General features: G+C 44.5%; 1 long non-coding RNA gene across 2 annotated transcripts in view; it reads right to left on the minus strand.

Moving 5' to 3' along the window:
* Positions 1-229: 229 nt before the first annotated feature.
* The window catches only part of LOC144326147 (uncharacterized), a 33,462-nt gene continuing 11,716 nt past the window's right edge, over positions 230-21,975 (minus strand). Inside the window, exons 3-5 of one of the 2 annotated variants that reach the window (XR_013391306.1) lie at positions 9,467-9,593; positions 7,683-8,608; positions 230-4,529 (exon numbers count right to left, since the gene is read on the minus strand). This is a non-coding gene — a long non-coding RNA (uncharacterized LOC144326147). Of the gene's footprint in view, positions 4,533-7,682; positions 8,609-9,466; positions 9,594-21,975 lie in introns of both variants that reach the window. The other variant, XR_013391305.1, reaches the window with a different exon arrangement.

Below are 21,975 nucleotides of genomic sequence, written 5' to 3' on the forward strand. Positions count from 1 at the left end.
TTCATGTGTATGCATACACACACTAATGAGAGGTCTGGGATCTATCACTAGAGTTATAACGTGTGTCCGCTTATGAATATGTGTTTGCCTCCATTCCTTCCTAAATAAAACTCCTGGCACCCGATACTTTTTGTTCTGGTCTGGCGATCCTAATGATCTCTTAACTGCTAGACCCAGTAATTTTTAGAGGTAAACAAATAGCTATACATTAAGATTCCTGAGAGACAGATTAACAAAGAAAGCTTCATTTATTATACAAAATGAAAGTGGCAGAATACATAAATGCTGTTTCAGACAGTAAAATTGCAATTTAAACAGGCAGCAAATCTTATCATGCATACGCACTTTGATGTGAAGTGGAAGAATCCCTACCTATTCCCAAAATCCTACAGAAGTGAGCGTGACAATTTTGCCAGCAGGACTCACACTAATACTAAGTTAAGAAATTGAAGTTCTTTTTTGAACCATGTAACTGAGCAGACGTCTGAGGCTGAGGCTTCAGATTTAGACCACATGTTTGAGACCAATTTTGTATTTCGTGACCAATAATCCCTTGCCTCTGTTGTTTTTTCTGCAGCATTGAATGATGCATGAGTGAGACTTCTCATTACTGTAAGTAAAGCGTTTAAACTTACTTAAGGTTGTGCTCTATTCATTCCAAGATGGGTACAGGCAGGGGAGCAAATTAAAAGTGCTGAATCCTGGGACATTTTAAAGGTCTAGTAACACATATTTCCGAGGCTTTGCAAATACACATATTTCAGTTTTAAATTCTGCTGGGTGGTTGTTCGGTTTCCGGGTTAGAGGGTGCATCAAGCCCCCCCCCCTTTAATTCAGACAGTCAGCTGTTTTCCTTTTGCAGTTTCTCACACCCATGGGAATACCAGGATTAACTGGTATTCCACAATTATTTCCCAGCATAAGGTTATGATGGCCCAGAGCGGGAATAAATCCCAGAGTTGTGAAAGTATTTTGCAGAGATTTTTCAGACTTTCAGATTCCCCCAGCCACCCCTTAGGCTCAGGGGGAGGGAGAAGCTTTCCCCACCAGTCTTTTGTCTGCTTTGTTTCTATTGTGAGAGGATCAACTCCCCCTCCTTTCTCTACTCACATTGTAGGGGGTTGGACTAGATGACCCCCAGGATCCCTTCCAACTCTTCAGTTTCATCATTCTATGCAAAGTCAGCCCATTCTTGAGTAACTGAAGAGAGCCTCCTCTCTGGTGTTTCCTTTCCCAGACATAGATTCTTTTAAACACATATTTTCTAAACCAAACCACAATCCCAGCTAGTCATTCCACTTGGAAAAAGCAGGCAGGGCTTTCTTGTTTTTGAAGAGATAACAATGTTGCCTTTGTTTCGCTTTTCCCTCTCCTCCCACCCTCCTCCTCTTCCATTCCATTTTTCCCAGCTCATAAGCTGCCCCATGACATTGTCGATCCTGCGCCAGGAATTGGAGGACTCACTAGAAGAGCGTAAGAGCATAAGCAGAGCCTGCTGGATCAGGCTAATGGCCCATCTAGTCCAGCACCCTGTCCTCACAGTGGCACACCAGATGCCCAAATGGAAAACCTGCAAGCAGGACCTCAGCCCAAGAGCCCCTTTCCCTCCTGTGGTTCCTAGCAACCCATATTCAGAAGCATTGCCCCATTTTTGAGGCAGCACATAGCCATCCTGGCTAGTAGCCATCAATAGCCCTCTCTTCCATGAACTTGTCTAATCATCTTTAAAAGCCACCCACAATTTAACTAAAAACTCCTTTATTTTATGTGTCCTGAATCTTCCAACATTCAGCTTTGCTGGATGTCCACAAGTTTGAGTGTTAGGAGAGAGGGAGAGAAACTTTTCTCTATCCACTTTCTTCATGCCATGCATAATTTAATAGTAGTACGACTCATGCAACACGTTGGCAACTAATATACATACATACTAATATACACAATATACATAATTACCAAAATAATTATACATTCTTTATCAATCTTCTGAGAAAAATACAAAACCTTGTTCAAAGCCACAGAGACTTACGAACTACCCAACCTAAGATGAACTTCTAATGTCTGGTGTCAGGGGTTCAGGGACAGAGGCACAGGTGAGGGAGGAGACGGAGAGCGAGGGGGAAGAATCCCAGGACAGCGAGGAAGAGGATGACAATGACTTGAGGGATTCCATGAGTCTTTCAAGTGAATCGGAGGATTCCCAGAAGGGGGCGCCTGTGGGCAGGCCAAGGGGAGTCACAGGGGGGACTCGTCAGGAGCAGGGGACCAGCAGGGGAACCCAAAGTGGGAGCTGGGAGTCGGGACCGGCTTCTCCGCCAAAGCGCAGTGGAGGGGGTGGAGATTCCAGTGTGACAGGGGAAGCAGGTCCAAAAGCAGAGGAGGAGGGAAGATCGGAGCAAGACACCCTCCCGGAAAGGGAGGGGAGTAGTGCAGGGAGTAGTGTAACTGTCAAGAGGAAGGTCAGAGGTTGCGAACGCGCGCCAAGTTCAAATGTGGAGGCACGCGGAAGTACAGGGAGCCCGGAGGAGGAGCCAGGTCCCAAAGCACGCAGGAGGGGGGAAGAGCTGTCCGGGGATTCCGCGTCAGGGGAGTCCAGGAGGGGCGAAACCCCAGGGGGCAGGAAGACCCTGCGGAAAAGGAAAGAAAGGAAGAGGTGGAGCAGCACAGCCCTCTTAAACTGGTGCAGAGGAGGGACTGACTCAGAGGGGACTTCAGCGGTCTAAGCGTAACAGACGTGGGGCTGCGCGCCTCGGCTGTGGAATGGACAATACTTTTCAATAAACATCTTTGTATATAAACTGGACTTGGCGTTGGTCTCTTGTGAGCTGGGACCTGAGGCAGCCCTGACATCTGGTTTCAATGGATTTTTCAAATGCTTAACTCAGTCTTTTGTTTTCTTTATCTTTTTAGGTACGCTCATGAAGATCCCAACAAAGGGGAAGTTCGGTGTTGTTCACAGTACTGAGAGATGCTAGTGGAGTTGTAGATGGATGTTAATGAAGTTGTAGACAGGGTGCCGGCGTTTTGCACCTGTTTCGCCCTGGCAGTCCAAGGAATCAAGATGGGGCCTTTTTACTGGGGCTTGCAGATAGCACACTCCCAAAGTAGTTTTCCGGGCTTCTTCAGTGGTCTAATCTCAAAGCCCTGATACGTATATTGATATTCAATTTCATAAAGAATACTATTTCTTGACTTAAGCTTAAGAGACTGATTTGCGTCATAATTTAATAAGCTTCTATCACACAATCTCAACCTCACCTTTTCTCTAAAGGAAAATGTCCCAAATGCTGCAACCTTTCTCTGTAGCAGAGTTGCTCCATCCCCTTGATAACAGTTCTGGGTGCCACAATTTAAGGATATTGACAAGCTGGAATATGTGCAGAGAAGGGCAAATAGGATGATCAAGGGTCTAGATGCCAAGGCTTATGAGAAACTGTTGAAGGAGCTGGGTATGCTTAGCATGGAAAACAGGAAACTGAGAGATGATATGATTGTTGTTGTTTAGTCGTTTAGTCGTGTCCAACTCTTCGAGACCCCATGGACCAGAGCATGCCAGGGACTCCTGTCTTCCACTGCCTCCCGCAGCTTGGTCAAACTCATGTTAGTAGCTTTGAGAATACTGTCCAACCATCTCGTCCTCTGTCATCCCCTTCTCCTTGTTCCCTCAATCTTTCCCACCATTAGGGTCTTTTCCAGGGAGTCTTCTCTTCTCATGAGGTGGCCAAAGTATTAGAGTCTCAGCTTCATGACCTGTCCTTCCAGTGAGCACTCAGGGCTGATTTCCTTCAGAATGGGTAGGTTTGATCTTCTTGCAGTCCATGGGACTCTCAAGAGTCTCCTCCAGCACCATAATTCAAAAGCATCAATTCTTCAGCCTTCTTTATGGTCCAGCTCTCCATACATCACTACTGGGAAAATCCATATATCACTTCCATACATCACTACTGGGAAAATCATAGCTTTAACTATATGGACCTTTGTTGGCAAGGTGATGTCTCTGCTTTTTAAGATGCTGTGTAGGTTTGTCATCACTTTTCTCCCAAGAAGCAGGCGTCTTTTAATTTTGTGACTGCTGACACCATCTGCAGTGATCATGGAGCCCAAGAAAGCCATCTTGAAATATCTAAAGGGCTGTCACATGGAAGATGGAGCAAGCTTGTTTTCTCCTGTTCTGGAAGGTTGGACTTGAACCAATGGCTTCAAGCTCCAAGAAAGGAGATTCTGACTAGACATCAGGAAAAACTTTCTGACAGAGCTGTTTGACAGCAGAATGGTCTCCCTTGGGAGGTGGTGGGCTCTTCTTCGTTGGAGGTTTGTAAGCAGAGATTGGGTGGCCATCTGTCAGGGATGCTTTAGCTGACTTTCCTTCAGAGCAGGGGGTTGGACTAGGTGAGTCTTGGGGTGCCTTCCAACTCTATAATTCTATGATTCTATTAATTTGGAAGATTCAGGACAGATAATAGAAAGTCCTTCTTCCTACAGCACATAGTTGAGCTGTAGAACTTGCTCCTGTAGGGCATAGTGGTAGCCACCTACTGTGAAAACAGGACAGATGTCATAGATGGGCCATTGGCTCTTCTTATGTTCTTACAGTATTTAGAAACATGAGTAGCTTTATACTGGATGGGGTGGGGTGGGGAAGAACCATGATCATTGTGGCTCTATAAGAAGAGCTTTCCCTATTTTTGTTTTTGTTTATTATTATTATTATTATTATTATTATTATTATTATTATTATTTGTTGGTTAATGAAAAAATAGACATAAAACAGAATTCCTGGATACCAAGATCTAAGTTTGGGGCAAGTACTACTTAATCAATTAAGCCCCTTCTGAAATTGTCCATCCTAATTTTGTGTGGGTGGGTGGGGGGAGTTCCTTCCATTTCCACTTCTTTCATTCTTTTTTCCAGAAGAGTTACCACATGCTTGGTAGCTTTTTCTTTTGAAATCACTCCAAATTGCACAGTCTGTTGGACCTTTAAAATATGTCTCTTTCTGTTCCAAAACTTCTGTCTTCCCCCTCCCATAGGAAAAGACCACACATCTGGTAAATTAAAAACTGGTTTCCTTACAAACTCTTCAAAGATCAGATTCATGTGCTTTTCCCTCCATCAGTCAGAAAAATTGCACAGGCAGTAAAGTTTGGCTTGATCGCAAAGTGGTGAAGGTTCCTAAAATACGGGTTTAGAAACTCAAGCATGGCCTGCGATAGCCATGTGAACTCTTCACGCACTGAGTCCATCAGGTAGACTGGAAGTGAACGAAGACTTGATTCCCTCCCAAGATGATATACTGTAAGCCTAGAACCACAGTTCTAATCCCTTCATGCATTAATTAGACATAAGAATGTTGGTTAAATGAGGCTGGTTATCCCAGACCCTTAACCTCAAGGTCCCAGGGTGGGTTGAAACAAATAAAACACAGTGCTGCACAATATTCAAAACTATTTAGAACAGTGGTTTCCAAATTGGGTGGTAAATAGTGGATTTTTTAAAACAAAAGTTGACTGACTTTATGTGAGGAATTCTTTAGCTGTGATTCCTGCACTGCACGGGGTTGGACTAGATGGTCCTTGAGGAAACTTCTATCTCTACAATTCTATGATTAAAGCAGAGGAGGAGTGAGGAAGGTTGTCAAATCTCTGCCATTTGCTCCACCTCTGTCTTCTCCTTCATCATCTGCAAGGGTGTCTTAATTGTTTTATTTTATGCAGCTTATCAGACCTGTCTTTACTGCCCACCCCACCCCTTTCAAAAGTGTTACTCCCATTCATCCCTAGCACATATTCATTCAACAGTGGGGTGGGGGCCTCCCTTTGTTCCAAGTTCAGCTCCTATATCATCCTGCCAAAGAGTTCGGGCTCCTTTACAACTGCCTCGCCAGCCCTGCATGTCTGGGGATTCATGATAAACTGCCATCTCAACATTTCACCCCACATTACAAATGAACTGTGTGGAATGGGTAGGAAAGATGGAAAAGGGGTGGGGGTGGGGTTAAGTCTGCAAGCCTCGCTGGTATCCATTATGCCTGGAGAATGACACTCCCAACCACCGGCCCACAATCTCTGTTTTTGGGTCTGAAGGCAGTTAATGCTAGCAGGATTAGCACTTGGGCAGGGGGCAGAATTGAGAAGAGTTTTGAGGTGGGATGGATTTGAAAATCCTGGGCTGTAAGATTAAAAGGGTGTGGAGGAAGGTGTGGAGGCATGGTTCTGTGATAAGATGAAAGAACCGTAGTGTTGGGACCCCCAAGGGTCTTCTAGTCCACCCCCTGCAATGCAGGAATCACAGCTCAAAAATCCCTGACAAATGACCGTCTAACCTTTGCTTAAGAGCCTCCAATGAAGGAGAAGCCCCACATTCCACTGTCAAAAAACAGCTCTTACCCTCAGAAAGTTCTTCCTAAGGTTTAATCAGAATCTTCCTTTTTGTAATTTGAACTTGTCGGTTTGGTTCTGCCATCTGGGATAGCGGGGGGGGGGGGGGAGCTTGCTCCATCTTCCATGTACCACCCTTCAAATGTTTAAAGATGTCTATCATAGCTTTTCTCAGTCTTTTCTTCTCCAAGCTAAACACACTCAACTCCCTCATCCATTTTTTATAAGGCTTGGTTTCCTGTCCATTGATCCTTGTCACTCTCCTCTGCCCACCTTATAGTTTGTCAATATCCTCCTTAAACTGGGGTGCCCAGAACTGACACAGGACTCCAGAAGGGGTCTGGCCAAGGCATAATAGAGCAGTACTTTGACTACCTTGGATCTAGACACCGGAAGTCTGTTGATGAAGCCTATAATTGCATGAGCCTTTTTTTTTGCTGTTGCATCACACTGTTAACTCACATTTCCGGACCCTTCATAATCTTGGTGGGCATCTTTTAAGCATGCAGGCCCTAACCTGAGCATCTTAAGTGGTCGAGTGCAGAAAGCATCCGAATAATGCATAATGTGCTTCTGAACTATCGCTAACCCCCACTTCTTCACAATATCTCAATGTTTAATTTGAGACACAGAGGGATCCAAAGTAGAATAAGGAAGCATAATAAAAAATGACTTACATTTGCAAGCCCACCAGCTGTGTGCACAAAAGCACAGCTTTGAATGCTCTTTGATTGAACAACTTTCACACATTCCTGTGTAATGAGGCAGTTATTTAAAAGAAGAAATCACATTTCCTCCATGAAGATTCTCTGCTTTTTTCCAGCAAGTTCCTCGCAAGTTTTCAGAAACTTTCAGGCTGGTACAGTGTCACCTCGGCTTAAGAACAGCCCTGTTTATGAATTATTTGGTTTACGAACTCTGCAAAACCGCAAGTAGTGTCCCAGTTTGCGAACTTTACCTTGGTCTAAGAACGGAAGCCGAATGGTAGAAGGGCACCGGCAGCAGGAGGCCTCATTAGGGAAAGCGCACCTCGGTTTAAGAACAGATTTGGTTTAAGTATGGACATCTGGAACGGATTAATTTCGTAAACCGAGGTACCACTGTACTCCTCATTCACTCACTCACAATCATAGGAACCAACTTCAGTCTCCTAATAAAATATTCGAGAGGGCCATTCCCCTCCAAAGTTAATTAGTATTACCATTCAAATGGTGTTTGTGCACTGCATCATGTGATCAATTATGCAGGCCGAGGCTTACCTTGTCCCCCCCCCCCAAATATTTTGTTCATGTAGGCACCCCTACTCACAATTAAATCATAGAATTGTAGAGCTGGAAGGGTTGGTTATTCCTCCAGTGAAGGAAAGTCCATGGTTCCTCATCATCCTGGAAAAATGTAACAAGGAGTCTCTCGAAACAATTTTGTCAGTTAGAAAATTATAGAATATAATGTCTAATAAAAATAAGTCCAATCAATTTTCCCATGCTAAATTGACTTTGTGGGGAAACCCAACTTTAAACATTGGGGGTAATAAGGAAAATTAGGGTGGAAATGAGCATACTGACTTTGAAGCAGCTGATAGATGAGGAAGATTAATTTTACATGTATGCTATTTTAAGAGATAAATATCATCTCTCAGATGCCGCACAAGGGCAATATTTGCACCTACAACACTTGGTAACTGCTTTCTTTGGATCGGCAGTTTTTACAGCTTCTGGAATAGCAGAACAATTGGTCAAATCCTTTGAAACTAAAATGCCCGTGATAATCTTTTACAGATATTTGCTATCAGTGAATCAATTTGATATACAGGTTTTAAGAAATGAGAGAAACAAAGAGTTGGAGGTTCCTATTCAACCTAGACAGTGGGAAAGAGTTTTAGTTTCTATAGCAAAGGTGTCAATGAACTTTAAATTACAACATATACAACAGAAAATAATATTTAGACTTTATTGGACTCCACTACCTGTAGAAAAGAACTGCCTAAGACAGCATGTGGTTGGAGATGTAATAACGATAAAGCTTATTTGAAACACGTGTTTTTACAATGCCCTTCGCTTACTAAGTTTTGGGAGAAAGCATTGGATTGTATAAACATGACTGCGTAAAAAGTTAAAATTTTCAGAGGGAAATATTCTTTTGAATTACCTACCTACCATATGAAATTTGACAACTGGACAATGTAAATGGATGCTTCATGCCCTTACTATGGCCAAAAGGTTGATATTGATGCACTAGAAGGATAAATCAGTGGCCCCCTCCAGTCAATGGATTCAGGATATGACAACACTCAGGACTTATAAATGGATTGTTTATAGTCTTAGACTTTGCATGGACAAGTATAACAATATTTGAAAAACATTTATAAAAAAAATAGTAGGTTATAAATAACCATATTTGTATTTGGATAATAATGACATTTATATACATATATACTAGACAAGCATATGTTTGCATATATAGTGATATAATAATATACCTTCCCCCTTTTTATCCCCTCCCCCATTTTCCCCATGTTGTTTTTATTTTATTTTTAAGTCCCCCGTGATATTAGTGCAGAGATGCTGGTATAATGAGGGCTGGATGAGGTAACCTTTAGGTGGATTTGTAGCTGGTTGACAAACCGAACCCAAAGAGAGCTCATTAATGGTTCCTCCTCATCCTGGAAAAAAGGGACAAGTTGGGTGCCACAAGGTTCTGTCCTGGGCCCGTTGTTGTTCAACGTCTTTATAAATGATTTGGATGAAGGAATAGAAGGGATGATCATCAAATTTGCAGATGACACCACCTGGGAGGGATAGTCAATGCTGCAGAAGACAGAATTGGGATTCAAGATGGCCTTAAAAAGATTGGAAAACTGGGCCCAAACTGAAAAAAATGGATTTCAATGGGGTGAAAGGTAAGGTTCTACACTAAAGCAAAATGAACCAGTGACACAAAGGTAAGATGTGGGATACCTGGATTGCTGGTAGGACATGTGAAGAGGATCTAGGTCTTAGTAGACCACAAGCTAAGCAGGCAAATAAAACTAAATTCTATTCTAGGCTGCACTGACAGAAGTATAGTGTCCAGGTCAAGGGAAGTAATAGTACCGATTCCTTTCAGACTGAGGGAAGAAGGGCTGAACAGTCTTCCAGCTGTTCTTCCGGTCCAGATGTGACCCAAAACCTTTGGGTGTTTGAGGCTGGACGGCGAAAGCTGAGCTCTCTGCTTTGCTGGCTGCATAAAAGCAGGGAGAAGAGAACAGAAACATGGAAGGAATGGCAATGAAAGCTGAGCCAGGTCCATCCCATCAACTCTAACAGAAAAAAGAAATGGGGAAGAAGAAGGAAACACCTTTTGGTTTAAACATGTTGCAGTGAGTGCTTTCTGTGTTTGTAAAGTTCCAGCTTTCAATGATCACACCTTTAGCCAATGTGTTATTTAGGCAATATCAATATAGTAAGTAATTCTATCCTATCTTGTGCTTCATCCCAGGTCCCTCCATTAGTTGGACCAGACAGATAAGAACATCAGAAGAGTCCTGCTGGATTATAGTCCAGCATCCTGTTCTGACAATGGCCAACCTGGTGCATGTGGGAAACCAACAAGCAGGATTCAAGCACAAGATCCCTCTCCTCTGCTGGATCAGCCCAATAGACCATTGGTCCAGCATTCCTGTTCTCATATTGATTTTATACAGTTCTGTACAGTTTTGGGCACCCCAGTTTAAAAAGGATATTGACAAGCTGGGATGTGTGCAGGGGTGGTGGTGGTCCCAGTGGGGTTGGATCAAGGCAGAATAAAAGTGACTTCCCTTGATCGGAATATTTGTATTTTGTTGATTTCTAGGATTGCATTAGCTTTTTTTTCTTTTGCTTCTTTTTTGCTGTAGTATCACATTGTTAAATTTGCAATCTAGTAAGATCCCTTTCCTGCCATCCCACAAGCCCTAACGCAAGGGCCAGAGTCAGCAAAAATTAATGTGTCTTTTCTTTGTTCCTCTGAATAAATCTTTCAGACATTCCCCCGCCCCTAGTATTCTCCTAGCATTTAGCAGGTGTAGGCTGTGGTTTTCTGTATCTGTATACCAGAGTATGGGAAATAAACAGACCCCCTGATCTGCCACTACAGTTCTGAGGAACTGAGCCTAGAATTGCATTAGCCTTTGTTGCTGATGCATCACACGGTGGGTTCAGCAGGCACAGCTAATGGGATGGTAATTGTAACTCAAAATGTGTGGAGGCCTACAAGTTAAATCCAGTCCATGGAGTTGAGATGCTTTAGGACAGAATCAGACCATTTGCTTATTATCAGCATGCCGAATGTCCAGGTGTGAGAGCGTCAGTTGGAGGCAAGACGACAATTGTTAAGTTTTGTAGCTAATGGAGCTGCAGCAAGATTTTATCTGCAAGTATATTCTAGCCCCTTAATTATTTACCTCTGGAGATTTCTCGCTTTGGCAAGCTGGGGAAAGTCTGCTGCCTTTGTGTGAAGAGCAATTTTGCATGAATAGGCTGCAAATCACCAGGCAACCACCTGGACAATATGACAACTCTAGAGCTTTGAATTACATAGCAATTTCCAGGTAATATCAAGGTTATTACATAGAAAGTGTCATGTCATTTAGAGCTAAATGCATGATTATTGCTTGACAAACCTACCTGGAAAAATTTGCTCAATTTATTTGCTTGCAAGGAAAGGAATTCTGCTGATTTCCTTCCTGATTTTTCTTTAAAAAGTAGCAGAGTTGCTAATTTGCGCCATAAATCATGCAGCCTTTGAAGCATCAATAATAATACAAACTCAGGGAGCTCAGAAAATGGGGAAGTGGATAATGGCAGATGCACCCAGGTACCCAGAAATTGCTTACTTCCACTACCATATCCCTGATTTGAGCCTGTGAGTGTTTTGATTCCTCTCATCCTACCTGATCCTGCCTTGCATCACCACCATCACCATCACTACTATTACTATTATTATCCACCCTAAAGCCCCATAGCGAATTACAATGAGCCATTCTCTTCAACCAGGCCTTTGGCTATCTAACATCCTATTTCCTTTTAAAAGTGTTTGTGTAAGGGGACGCGGGTGGCACTGTGGGTAAAACCTCAGCGCCTAGGACTTGCCAATCACATGGTCGGCGGTTCAAATCCCCGCGGCGGGGTGCGCTCCCGTCGTTCGGTCCCAGCGCCTGCCAACCTAGCAGTTTGAAAGCACCCCCGGGTGCAAGTAGATAAATAGGGACCGCTTACTAGCGGGAAGGTAAACGGCGTTTCCGTGTGCGGCTCTGGCTCGCCAGATGCAGCTTTGTCACGCTGGCCACGTGACCCGGAAGTGTCTCCGGACAGCGCTGGCTCCCGGCCTATAGAGTGAGATGAGCGCACAACCCTAGAGTCTGTCAAGACTGGCCCGTATGGGCAGGGGTACCTTTACCTTTACCTTTAAGGAAGTAGGATGGGGAGAGGTTTGTTCTTCTTCTTCTTATGTATTTTATGTTTTTGTATGTTGTGTTTTGATCAGCGGCGTAGCGTGGGTTGTCAGCACCCGGGGCAAGGCAAGTAATTTGCGCCCCCTAACCCGTGGATTTGCGCCCCCTAACACGTGGATTTGCCCTAACCCCAGATGTTGCGCCCGGTGCGGCCAGCACCCCCTGCACCCCCCACGCTACGCCACTGGTTTTGATATTGTATATTTATGCTGTGAACTATGGATGAAAGGCAGTACAGTGGAACCTTGGTTGTCAAATGCTTCGGAAGTCAAACATTCGGCTTTTGAACACCGACAACCCGGAGGTGAATGCTTCCGTTTTCAAACACACTTTGGAAGTCAAATGGCTTCCAAGGCGCGTTTCTCCATTTTGTCCCCAATGGATTTTGCTGACCACCCATTATGCCTCGGTTGTCGAACGTTTCGGAAGTTGAACGGTCTTCCGGAACGGATTACATTCGACAACTGAGGTTCCACTGTATACAAATTTAATAAATAAGAAATAATAATAAAATATTACAGTGGAAAGCTAAGCTCAGTAAGCAAGGGTTTCCAAAGTGTAGGTGCCGCCACACTTAAACATGGATTTCTTATATGTGCAGAATGGGGATTAAGTGACACCCATAACAGTGCCAGTTCTGCAGACTGAAGAGGTCAAGTGGGCCTATATGCGGTAAGCCACTCTTGCAGATCAGCTGGTCCTGAGCTGTTAAGAGCTTTGTATACTAATACAGTGGTACCTCGGGCTACGTTACCTTCGGGTAATGTAATTTCAAGTTACAAGCACGGCAAACCCAGAAGTATACACTTCCGGGTTTCACCGCGCGCACATGCACAAAAGTGCTCTGTGCAGAAGCACTCTATCGTGCCATGCGCGTGCACATGCACAGAAGCCGTGCCTCTGGATATGGACTTTTCAGGGTAAGTACGGACACCCGGGATGAATTAAGTTCATATCCGGAGGGTCCACTGTAGTGCATTGAACTTGTCCCAGTAGCAAATCAGCAACCAGTGTTGATCTCTGAGCACAGGGGTTATGTATACAGCAAGGCCTCACTCCTGAGAGCAATTGCACTGCACAATTCAGCACCGACTGCAGCTTCCAGATTGAACCCAAGGGAAGCTCCACACAGAGCACATTGCAGTAGTCCAGTGCTGTGTTTGCTCCTTGAGAGCCATTTGAAGCTGCAGCAGCTGTTGTGTTGATTAAAATAAAGAGCGATGACACCCTTGCGGGGTGGCAATCCTGACATTTAGCAGTTCTCCCTCACCAGGCCATTATTCTCTGTGTGGTTCCTCGCCTGCCCTTCTTTGCTGAAAGTAAGTACTCCATTAGAGATGATAAATGAGCTTTATTAGACGTTTATAGAAGAAATTAGAAAGCGTTCATTAGCTGTCTCCTCACCACTGCTGGTTCTGGGTGAAATGGTGAAAGGGGATCAGGAATGACACATCCCTAGGGGGAATCGGCATGGATTTATGATCCCAGGCACCCATTGCAAGTCTTCTGCTCTTCCACAGAGAAGTCTCTAGGGCCTGAAATGTCACTGCTTGGTTTTTAGTGGGCTCTTGGGAGCTGTAGCTCATCCCTCCTGGCGGGCTGACAGGCAGGCACTCAGAGAAAGCAACCATTGGCATAGAATCATATAATTCTAGAGTTGGAGGGAAACCCCAAAGGCCATCTAGTCCTACCCCCCTGCAATGCAGGAATGACAACTAAAGGATCATAGTAATTCTAGAGTTGGAAGGGACCCCAGAAACATTAACTAATCCAACCCCCCACAATGCAAAAATCGCATCCTTGGGGTTCTGTAAGCAACACTCTGCACCTTTTACTTAAGCAAAAGCTCTTTTAAAAAAAAAGATAGACAAATAAAACAAGAGGAACACATAAAATGCAAGTCTGAGCAAGTGGTTAGCAAGGAGAAATACTTGGATGAAGATTGAAACCATACTCAAGGAAAGTGGACTGTAAGGACCCCCACTTCTTCGTCCAGCTGTCCAAAGAAATATATTCCGCACTCACTCCATCATACCCTTCAGGACTGCTTTCTTCCTAGTGATCTTCAGAGAATCCCCCCTCCCTCTATGGGGTCCATGATGTCACCTGGAACGATAATTCACTCCTTGCCTACCAGGACTGAGCTCTGTCATAAATAAACTGGGCCAAAGATGGGAGATGTTGGAGAGAGTGGCTTTCCCAGAAGATTTATTCTGGCATCTGGAGGGGCAGGGGGGAAAGGAAGTGAAAATGAGTTTCGTTGGAAGATGAACGAAAAACCACAGTTGTAAAAAGCAAATGGGGCAGGCAGGAAAGCAAAACCACAACGTCTTGCAATATGACTTTTTTTTTTTTAAGGCTTGGAGGGTTTAACCTTGGTGATGGTGAGGAGGAGGAGGAAGAGGCCGCAAGAGGACATTGGAGGACTCTCAGAGCTAAAGCCAAAAGAAGCAACCCTTCCTCTTCTAAGATGATGTAGAAGAAGGAAAAAAATGAAGCGACCATACAATCTTAAGAGCTGAAAGGGACCCACAAAGTCCACGTATTCCAACTTCCTGCAATGTAGGAATCAGTGCTAACGAATCCCTGACAGATGGCCGCCTGAACTCTGGTTAAAAACCTCCAATGAATAAAAGAATCAGAATTGTAGAATTGGAATGGACCCCTAAGAGTCACCTAGTCAAACCCCCTGCAATACTAGAGTCTGCCATTGCCTTCCTTTGGAACTCAGTAGGCAGAAACCCACTGCCTCAAAAAATGCAACGAGCAGCTTTCTAACTCCCCCACCCCCTGCCCTGAGGGCTGCTTTCGTCTTTGCTTTTGTTAACAGAAATAACTCGTGAAGGCTTTATAAAGTGTTAGGAGGGAGCAAAGAGGCTTGGGAAATGGAGCGTGTCCAAGAGCAGAGCGTGAGGGGAAGAAGCAACAAGGAGGATACAATCTTCAGGCTTGGTAGAGGCTACTTAGGAACCATTTTCCATCGCCATCGAATAACCATCTCCCAGAGAGCTCCCACAATGCAGTATTGCCTGGGCAATTTCATGTATCATAGCTGATTCTGAGTCTCAGCTGGAAAACACAGTGTTTGTGAGGAATCACACCACATTTCCACCTACTATGATTATTGTTTGAACTTATCGTTCACTTTAAAAACAAAAAAACAAAAGTAACTTAAAGCATCTTTCAAGAATATCTTCTAGCGGTGTGAGATTCCAGGGGCTCCAGGAATTTAGCCAGGATTCATGCTTCCTTCGAAATAAGGCACAGCAGAGACTGTGGTGTCTTTATGATATATGGTTTATTTACAGGTATATACAACCTGAGCTTGCAATGGAGGGATTCACGGCATTAACACTCCCAAAGGGTATTGCTTCTCCTATAACGGCAGCCTTGGACTCAAACAGAAATCAAACATTGTTCAATCTGTTTCTCCAGCTTGCTGCTTTGTTTATGGCACACATCACTGCAACTCTCAACTCTTCCCTTTGCCTTTCTTTTATCTACCAGCCAATTGAGGGACGTAGGGAGGCACCCATCTACCATCTCACACAGAACCCCTGTACTTTGTTTCCCTTAATGGCCCATCACCCAGGCTATCACCTCAACACTTGGTGGATCCATAGGTTAGAAGGATATTCTTAGAATAATAAAATTGTAGAGTCGCAAGGGACCGTGAGGGCCATTTGGTCTAACCTCCTGCAATTCAGGTATCTTTTGCCCAGCGTGGGGCTTGAACCCACAACCCTGAGATTATCTTGCATACAGCCCCACCCCAAACCCTCATAACAATACAGTATGTAACGTTGAAACCATCATCAAACTCTTCTTATTGGATGCCCACAACAATCCTATGCGGTAGGTTAGGCTGAGAGACAGTGACTGGCTCCCAAGGTCACACCCAGTGAGCTCCATCCCCGGGTCTCTCTCTGGTCTTAGTCCAGCACTCTAACCACTACACAACACTGCCTCTCAGAATCAGAGTAGCCTTGGATGAGACGAAGGAGAAGCCAACATTTTGAGGAGCAAAGGAAAGGAGGGTTATATACAGGGTCACTTGCTGGTCCATTGTATGGACGTATGTCAAGTGGGGCCAAGGTTAAGGCTAGCCCTCATGAGGATGTGCTTCAGTGGTAGAAGCAATATCTTTAAAAAAGGTACCATAAATATGAGGACTAAATGGCCAACATATAGAGAGCTGTTAACAGAAGTGGACAACTAATTAAAGTTAAAAGAATCTGAGGAAATTAGAGAGAAGGTAACAGATTGGTTACAGTACTTTCAAATAGTAAATGAAAAATTTAAAAATGATAACAAGAAAGGTTTTAGCTACACAATATCAAGATTTCTAAGAGAAATTGTAGAAGATAATAAACAATTATTGTTGAAAATATATAATTTGCTGTTGGAATAGGGAACCAAAGAGGAAGAGGTTAAATGTGTAATGATAAAATGAGCAAAGGATGTGGGACATAATATACAAATGAGTGACTGGGAAAGGCTTTGGAGGACAGATTTAAAATTTACTGCATGTTTCTCACTTAAAGAGAACTATATGAAAATGATGTACCGATCGTACTTAACTCCAGTAAAACTTGCTAAAATGTATAGAACAAGTTCCAATAAGTGTTGGAAATGCAGAGAAAAGAAGGGTACTTTCTACCATAAGTGGTGGGAATGTAAGGTTATTAAAAGCTTCTGGGAAATAATCTATAATGAGTTGAAGAAAATGTTTAAAATAACTTTTGTTAAAAAACCAGAAGCTTTCTTATTAGGATTGATAGGAACTGAACTACCTAAAGAACAGAAGAAAGTATTTATGTATGCTACAACAGCCGCATAAATATGTTAGCTCAAAGATGGAAGGAAGAAAAGACACCGATGAAAGAAGAATGGCAGATCAAGCTAATGGACTATACAGAAATGGCAAAATTAACGGCAAAGCTCAGAGACTATGACAACGAGAAATTTTAAAGAGAGGGAATCATTTATTGTTTATGTGCAAAAATACTGTAAACAAGTTGATACATTGGCAGGATTTTAAGTAAACACTTGCAACTAGTAGAAAATTAGATAAAATGACTGTAATGGAAATAATAATGGAAAAGGTTTAAGAATGGATATGCAGAAGAAGTTGGTTAATATAAGGAACCAAAGGAGGGTATGGAGGAAAGTCCAGAGATTAAAGAATCTCAAAGAGAAGGTTTGTGAAAAGGTATTTGTTTTTATTTGTAAAAATGTAACTGTGAAAAACTAATAAAATAATTATTTACAAAAGAGAAGGAGAGAGGGATGGCTCCTCCCATCTGATGGGTTCTTGAAGATCCTCCTTGTGGGAGGGGCATCCTTCTCTTCCCAGACCCACCCACCTCACACCTGCTCTCTGAGCTATGTGGAGCTCAGTTTTAGATTCTTTTTCACTTTACTTTGTTTTGCCTTCATATTTCTCCAAATTCAACTTCTCTCCTGCCTTTAAACGGCCTTCCCTTTTCCCAGCCTCTGTCTTCCTTAACGAGCGGGAAAATTAGCCCTGGACGCAGCAGGGAAGGGACTAACAGCCATTAAGCTCAAAGCAGCTAAACGACCCACTAGGGGAGAGAAAGGGGTGAGGAGAAAAAACAAAAGAATGGCTGGAGCAAACTGTGGGAGAGCAGAGCCAATCACGACTGCCTTTTGAGAGGCTGGTCCTTCTCCAGGACCTGAGGAGACTGCAGCAGGAACCCCCTCCCCTTATTTTTTGCCTCTGGAGGGCTCTGGGGCCACAAGAGAGCAGGGGGGGGTAGGGTTGCTGTAATTTAAAAAGTAAAATTCCTGACAAAGTTGTTGACCCCAATATTTTAAGCTTTTTCCATTATGTTGCCATACATCCGGGTTTTCCCTGGTATTTTGCTGATTGGGCAAAATTCCCCCCAACACCATTTTTACACCTGAAAACCAGGACATGTCAGGAATTTTCCTGATGCGAATCCTCTGAGCCATGTAGGAAGGAAACACCAGTCGACCTCAAAGGCCAACAGTTCCCCCACACTTCTGGCCGGGCGAGAAGGGCTGCAGCTAGGGGCAGTCATGGAAGGGGCAGGTGCTAATCCCCTAACCCCCAGGTTTCTGGGGCTTCCAGGGGAGGTTCCTGTCCTGACTAAGAGACATTGTGGCGCAGGACTTGCAAGGGGCCAGCCTGCCTCAGATGCTCCGAGAGCCTTGCTGTAGCAGTTCAAGGACCAGGTATGTGAAGTTCCACAGGTTCCACTGAGGACATTACTAACACATAAGAATATTAGAAGAGGCTGCTGGATCAGGCCAATGTCCCATCTAATCCCGCATCCTGTTCTCCCAGGGGACAACCAGATGCCCCCAATGGAAGCCTGCAAGCTGAATCTGAGCACAAGCCCTCTCCGCTCCTGCGAATTCCAGCAACTAGTACAGTGGTACCTCGGAATGCGAATGGGATCTGTTCCGGAGCCCCGTTCGCATCCTGAATGGAGCGTAAGACGTGACGGTGTGTCTCCGCATGCGCAGGTCGCGTTTTGCCGCTTCCGCGCATGCGGGTGACGTCATTTTGAGCGTCTGCACATGCGCAAGCGGCAAAACCCGGAAGTAACGCACTCCGTTACTTCCGGGTTGCCGGGAAGCGCAACCCGAAAGCGCTCAACCTGAAGCACATTCAACCCGAGGTATGACGCATTGCTGCCCTTGACAATGGACGTAAAGTATAGCCATCATGGGTAGTCACCATCAGTAGCCTCCTTCTGCTCCCTGAACTTGTTTAATCCTCTTTTAAATCCATCCAAGCTGGTGGCCATCACTGCCTCAACTCCTGTGGGAGGGAGTTCCATTGCTTGACTATGTGCTCCTGCAAAAGGGCAGCTTCCTATCTGTTGGGAAGAGAAGGAAGAGAACATCCTATAGGGACTCACACCATTTCCTAAGCAGGTTTCCTTGTTGCTCGCTGCTGCTTGTATTTCAAAGTAACTTGAATTCCCTTGGGTTTCCCCAAAACATGCAACTGCTAAAGGAAAGAGATTGTTTTACACCCCTACCCCCCGCATGCACTCACTCAACTACTTCAGTGGGGCAGAACTGGCACTACTGCAAGTGCCACATAATCCCTCTTCCATATTTGTAAGCACTTGAACATTTACTGTGGCAGCACCTACACTTCGGAACTCCCTGCATATTGATATCAGGCAGGTGCCTGCAACTGTATTCTTTTCAGCGCATGCTAAAAATATTTTTCTTTATAGAAGTCTGTACAGATGCTTAGAAAATTGAGGTGTATTTTAATCTGTTTCAGTATTTTAATTTTCTTTATGCTTATAAAATATTGTTGAATTCTATCCTTGATTTTCTTGTTTTATCTTTTTGACAACCACTTTGAGGATTTTTCTTTTAGCAAGTAAATATTAAGATAAAATGATAAGAACATGCTACCTGTGGAGTTCAGTTGCAGAGAGGGGAGATCACTCCACAAGGAGAAGTCACCAAATATTGGATAAATAAATGTTTGGTTTAATTTTAAGAATTGGATCTCCTCCCACTCATCCACCACAAAGTTGATGTTTAATACACCTGCCACCTTTCATATGTGGGTATGCATGTGTGCAATGGGTTCTTGTGAGAATCATCAGCAGAGTTTGTCCCATTGAAGGCATCTTATCCATCTGTCACTGAAAGAGGACGGTTGTTTGCACAATGTACCGTATTTTTCGCTCTATAGGGCGCACCTGACCATAGGACGCACCTAGTTTTCAGAGGGGGAAATCAGTGAAAAAAATATGACACCCCCCCCAGCTCTGGGAGCAGCGGACAGGCTGCACGCAGCATGTGCACTTCTCCCAGACCTTCTCCCTGCTATTGTGGGAGGTGGGGGCATTCCCCCATCTCCTGCAAAAGCCCACAGGAGGGAGAAGGGACTGACTCGGCCAGTCAGTCCCTTCTCCCTCCTTGGGGAAAAGCCCACAGGAGCTGCGCACCCTTTAAAGAGCGCACGGCTCCTGCGGGCTTTTCGACCGAGCTTGTGGGGCTGGCGGTGGGGGGAAGCGCTGCTTTCCCCCACCGCCAGCCTCAAAACCAGGTCGGGGAGCAGCGCAAAGGCATTGCGCGCCTTCCCACTGCCCCCCGAGCTTGTGGGACTGGCAGTGGGGGGAAGCACTGCTCCCCCCCCCCAGCCTCAAAGACCAGACTCTCCTGGCTTCAGCGAAAGCAACGCGAAGCCTCCGGAGCGCAGGCTTTGGAGGCTTCGCGTTGCTATCGCTGAAGCCAGGGAGCCTGCATTCGCTCCATAGGACGCACACACATTTCCCCTTAATTTTTGGAAAAAGCGCGTCCTATAGAGCGAAAAATATGGTATTTATTTATTTATATTTCATTTATATCCCGCCTTTTTCTCTGTGGAGCTCAAGACAGCTTACATGACTTTCCCCCTCCTCATTTAATCCCCACACCAATATCTCTGTGAGCAGTGCTATTTTTCTAGAAAAAGAAGTGCTGGAACTCACCATGAACACGTCTGAGAAGTGCCCGGAACTGAGTTCCAGTAAGTTCTGGCCAAAGAAAAGCCCAGTCTGTGAGGAAGGCTGGTCTGAGACTGAATGACTGGCCCAAGCTCACCCATTGAGCTACATGGCCAAGTGGGGATTTTTAACCCCAGTCTCTAGCCCTCTTTTAATCCCCACAACAACCCCGTAAGGTAGATCAGGCTTGAAAGGCAGTGACTGGCCCCAAGGTCCCCCTTGTGTACACATACAACAAGCTTTGCTCTGGAGAGGGCAGGGTCTGAAGTGCAGCAGCCGTTAAGAAAATAAGAAGAGCCTGCTGGATCAAGCCAATGGTCCATCTCACCCATCCACTGTGAGAACTGGATGTTGGACTAGATGGGATGTTGGACTAGATGAATCTAGTTGGACTAGATTGTCCTGATCCAGCAGGCTCTTCTTACCTTCTTATGGAAACCACAGGGGGGGAGAGTACTCTTGTGGTCCTGCCCTGCTTGCTAATATCCCACAGGCATCTGAGTGGCCCCTGTGACTGCAGGCTGTTGGGCTAGATGGGCCAGTGAGGCTCTTCTGAAGTTCTTATGTTCTAGACCAGGGTTTCCCAAACTTGGGTCTCCAGCTGTTTTTGGACTACAACTCCCATCATCCCTAGCTAGCAGGACCAGTGGTCAGGGATGGTGGGAGTTGCAGTCCAAAAACAGCTGAAGACCCAAGTTTGGGAAACCCTGGTCTAGACACTTTTAAGGCTTCCCTATGACCTGAGGGAAAGGGACTGCCTCTAGCTTTCAAAGAACCAGACCAGAGGCAGTTTTAGGGTGATGGGCACTGTGCTGCAGGGGGCACCACAACAATGTTGTAGAATAGAGTATGGTGCGGGGGGGATTGAATTTTAGTGTTGCAGAGAGCACCGCTGAAATTTGAGAGCTATAAGTCCACCACTGTCTAGACTAATCTTGTCAAAGTAGCAACGGTAAAGTTGATTTGAGGTCTGACAGACATCAATAAAAGCTATTAAACCAAGGCTGCTCACTCTGGCTTGAACTCCTTAAGCATCTTCTCCTCCCCCACTTTTCCTTTCCAGGAGGAAGTGATAGGGTCTTAAGCTCCATATCCATGCATTAGTGACTCCTTCTTCACTGATGTGCATGTATTATAGATATGTCCAAGTCTTGAAGATCCAAATGGACGCTGCATAATTCATGGTTGGGCAATCACACTTAGTCCTAAAAGCTCCTTGGCCTTTTAATGGCAGACGGAGAGTTTAAAAGCAGGGACATTTGCTTGGATTTATTTTTAAAAGTGGTCAGGATGGATTGCCTCAAACACACCCTTTAAAAAAAAACTAAAACAGAAAAAGCCTGATAATAAAATCGTAGAACTGTAGAGGTGGGAGGGCCCTAAAGGGTTTTCTAGTCCAACCCTCAGCAATGGCAGAATTACAGCTAAAGAATCACAGAATCATAGAGTTGGAAGGGAACCCCTACCCCCGCTCAAAATATCTTAAGAAAAAGAGTGAAGGGAGCTAGCTGCACACACTTAGAAGTCTCCCTGAAATTGGAACCCCAATTATTAATGGAGGGGAGGATTATTGAATGCTGTTAGGCATGATGGCTGTGCTGTTCCATCATAAAAATTATTATTA

The sequence above is a fragment of the Podarcis muralis genome, chromosome Z (assembly GCF_964188315.1).
Source record: "Podarcis muralis chromosome Z, rPodMur119.hap1.1, whole genome shotgun sequence".
NCBI lineage: Eukaryota > Metazoa > Chordata > Lepidosauria > Squamata > Lacertidae > Podarcis > Podarcis muralis.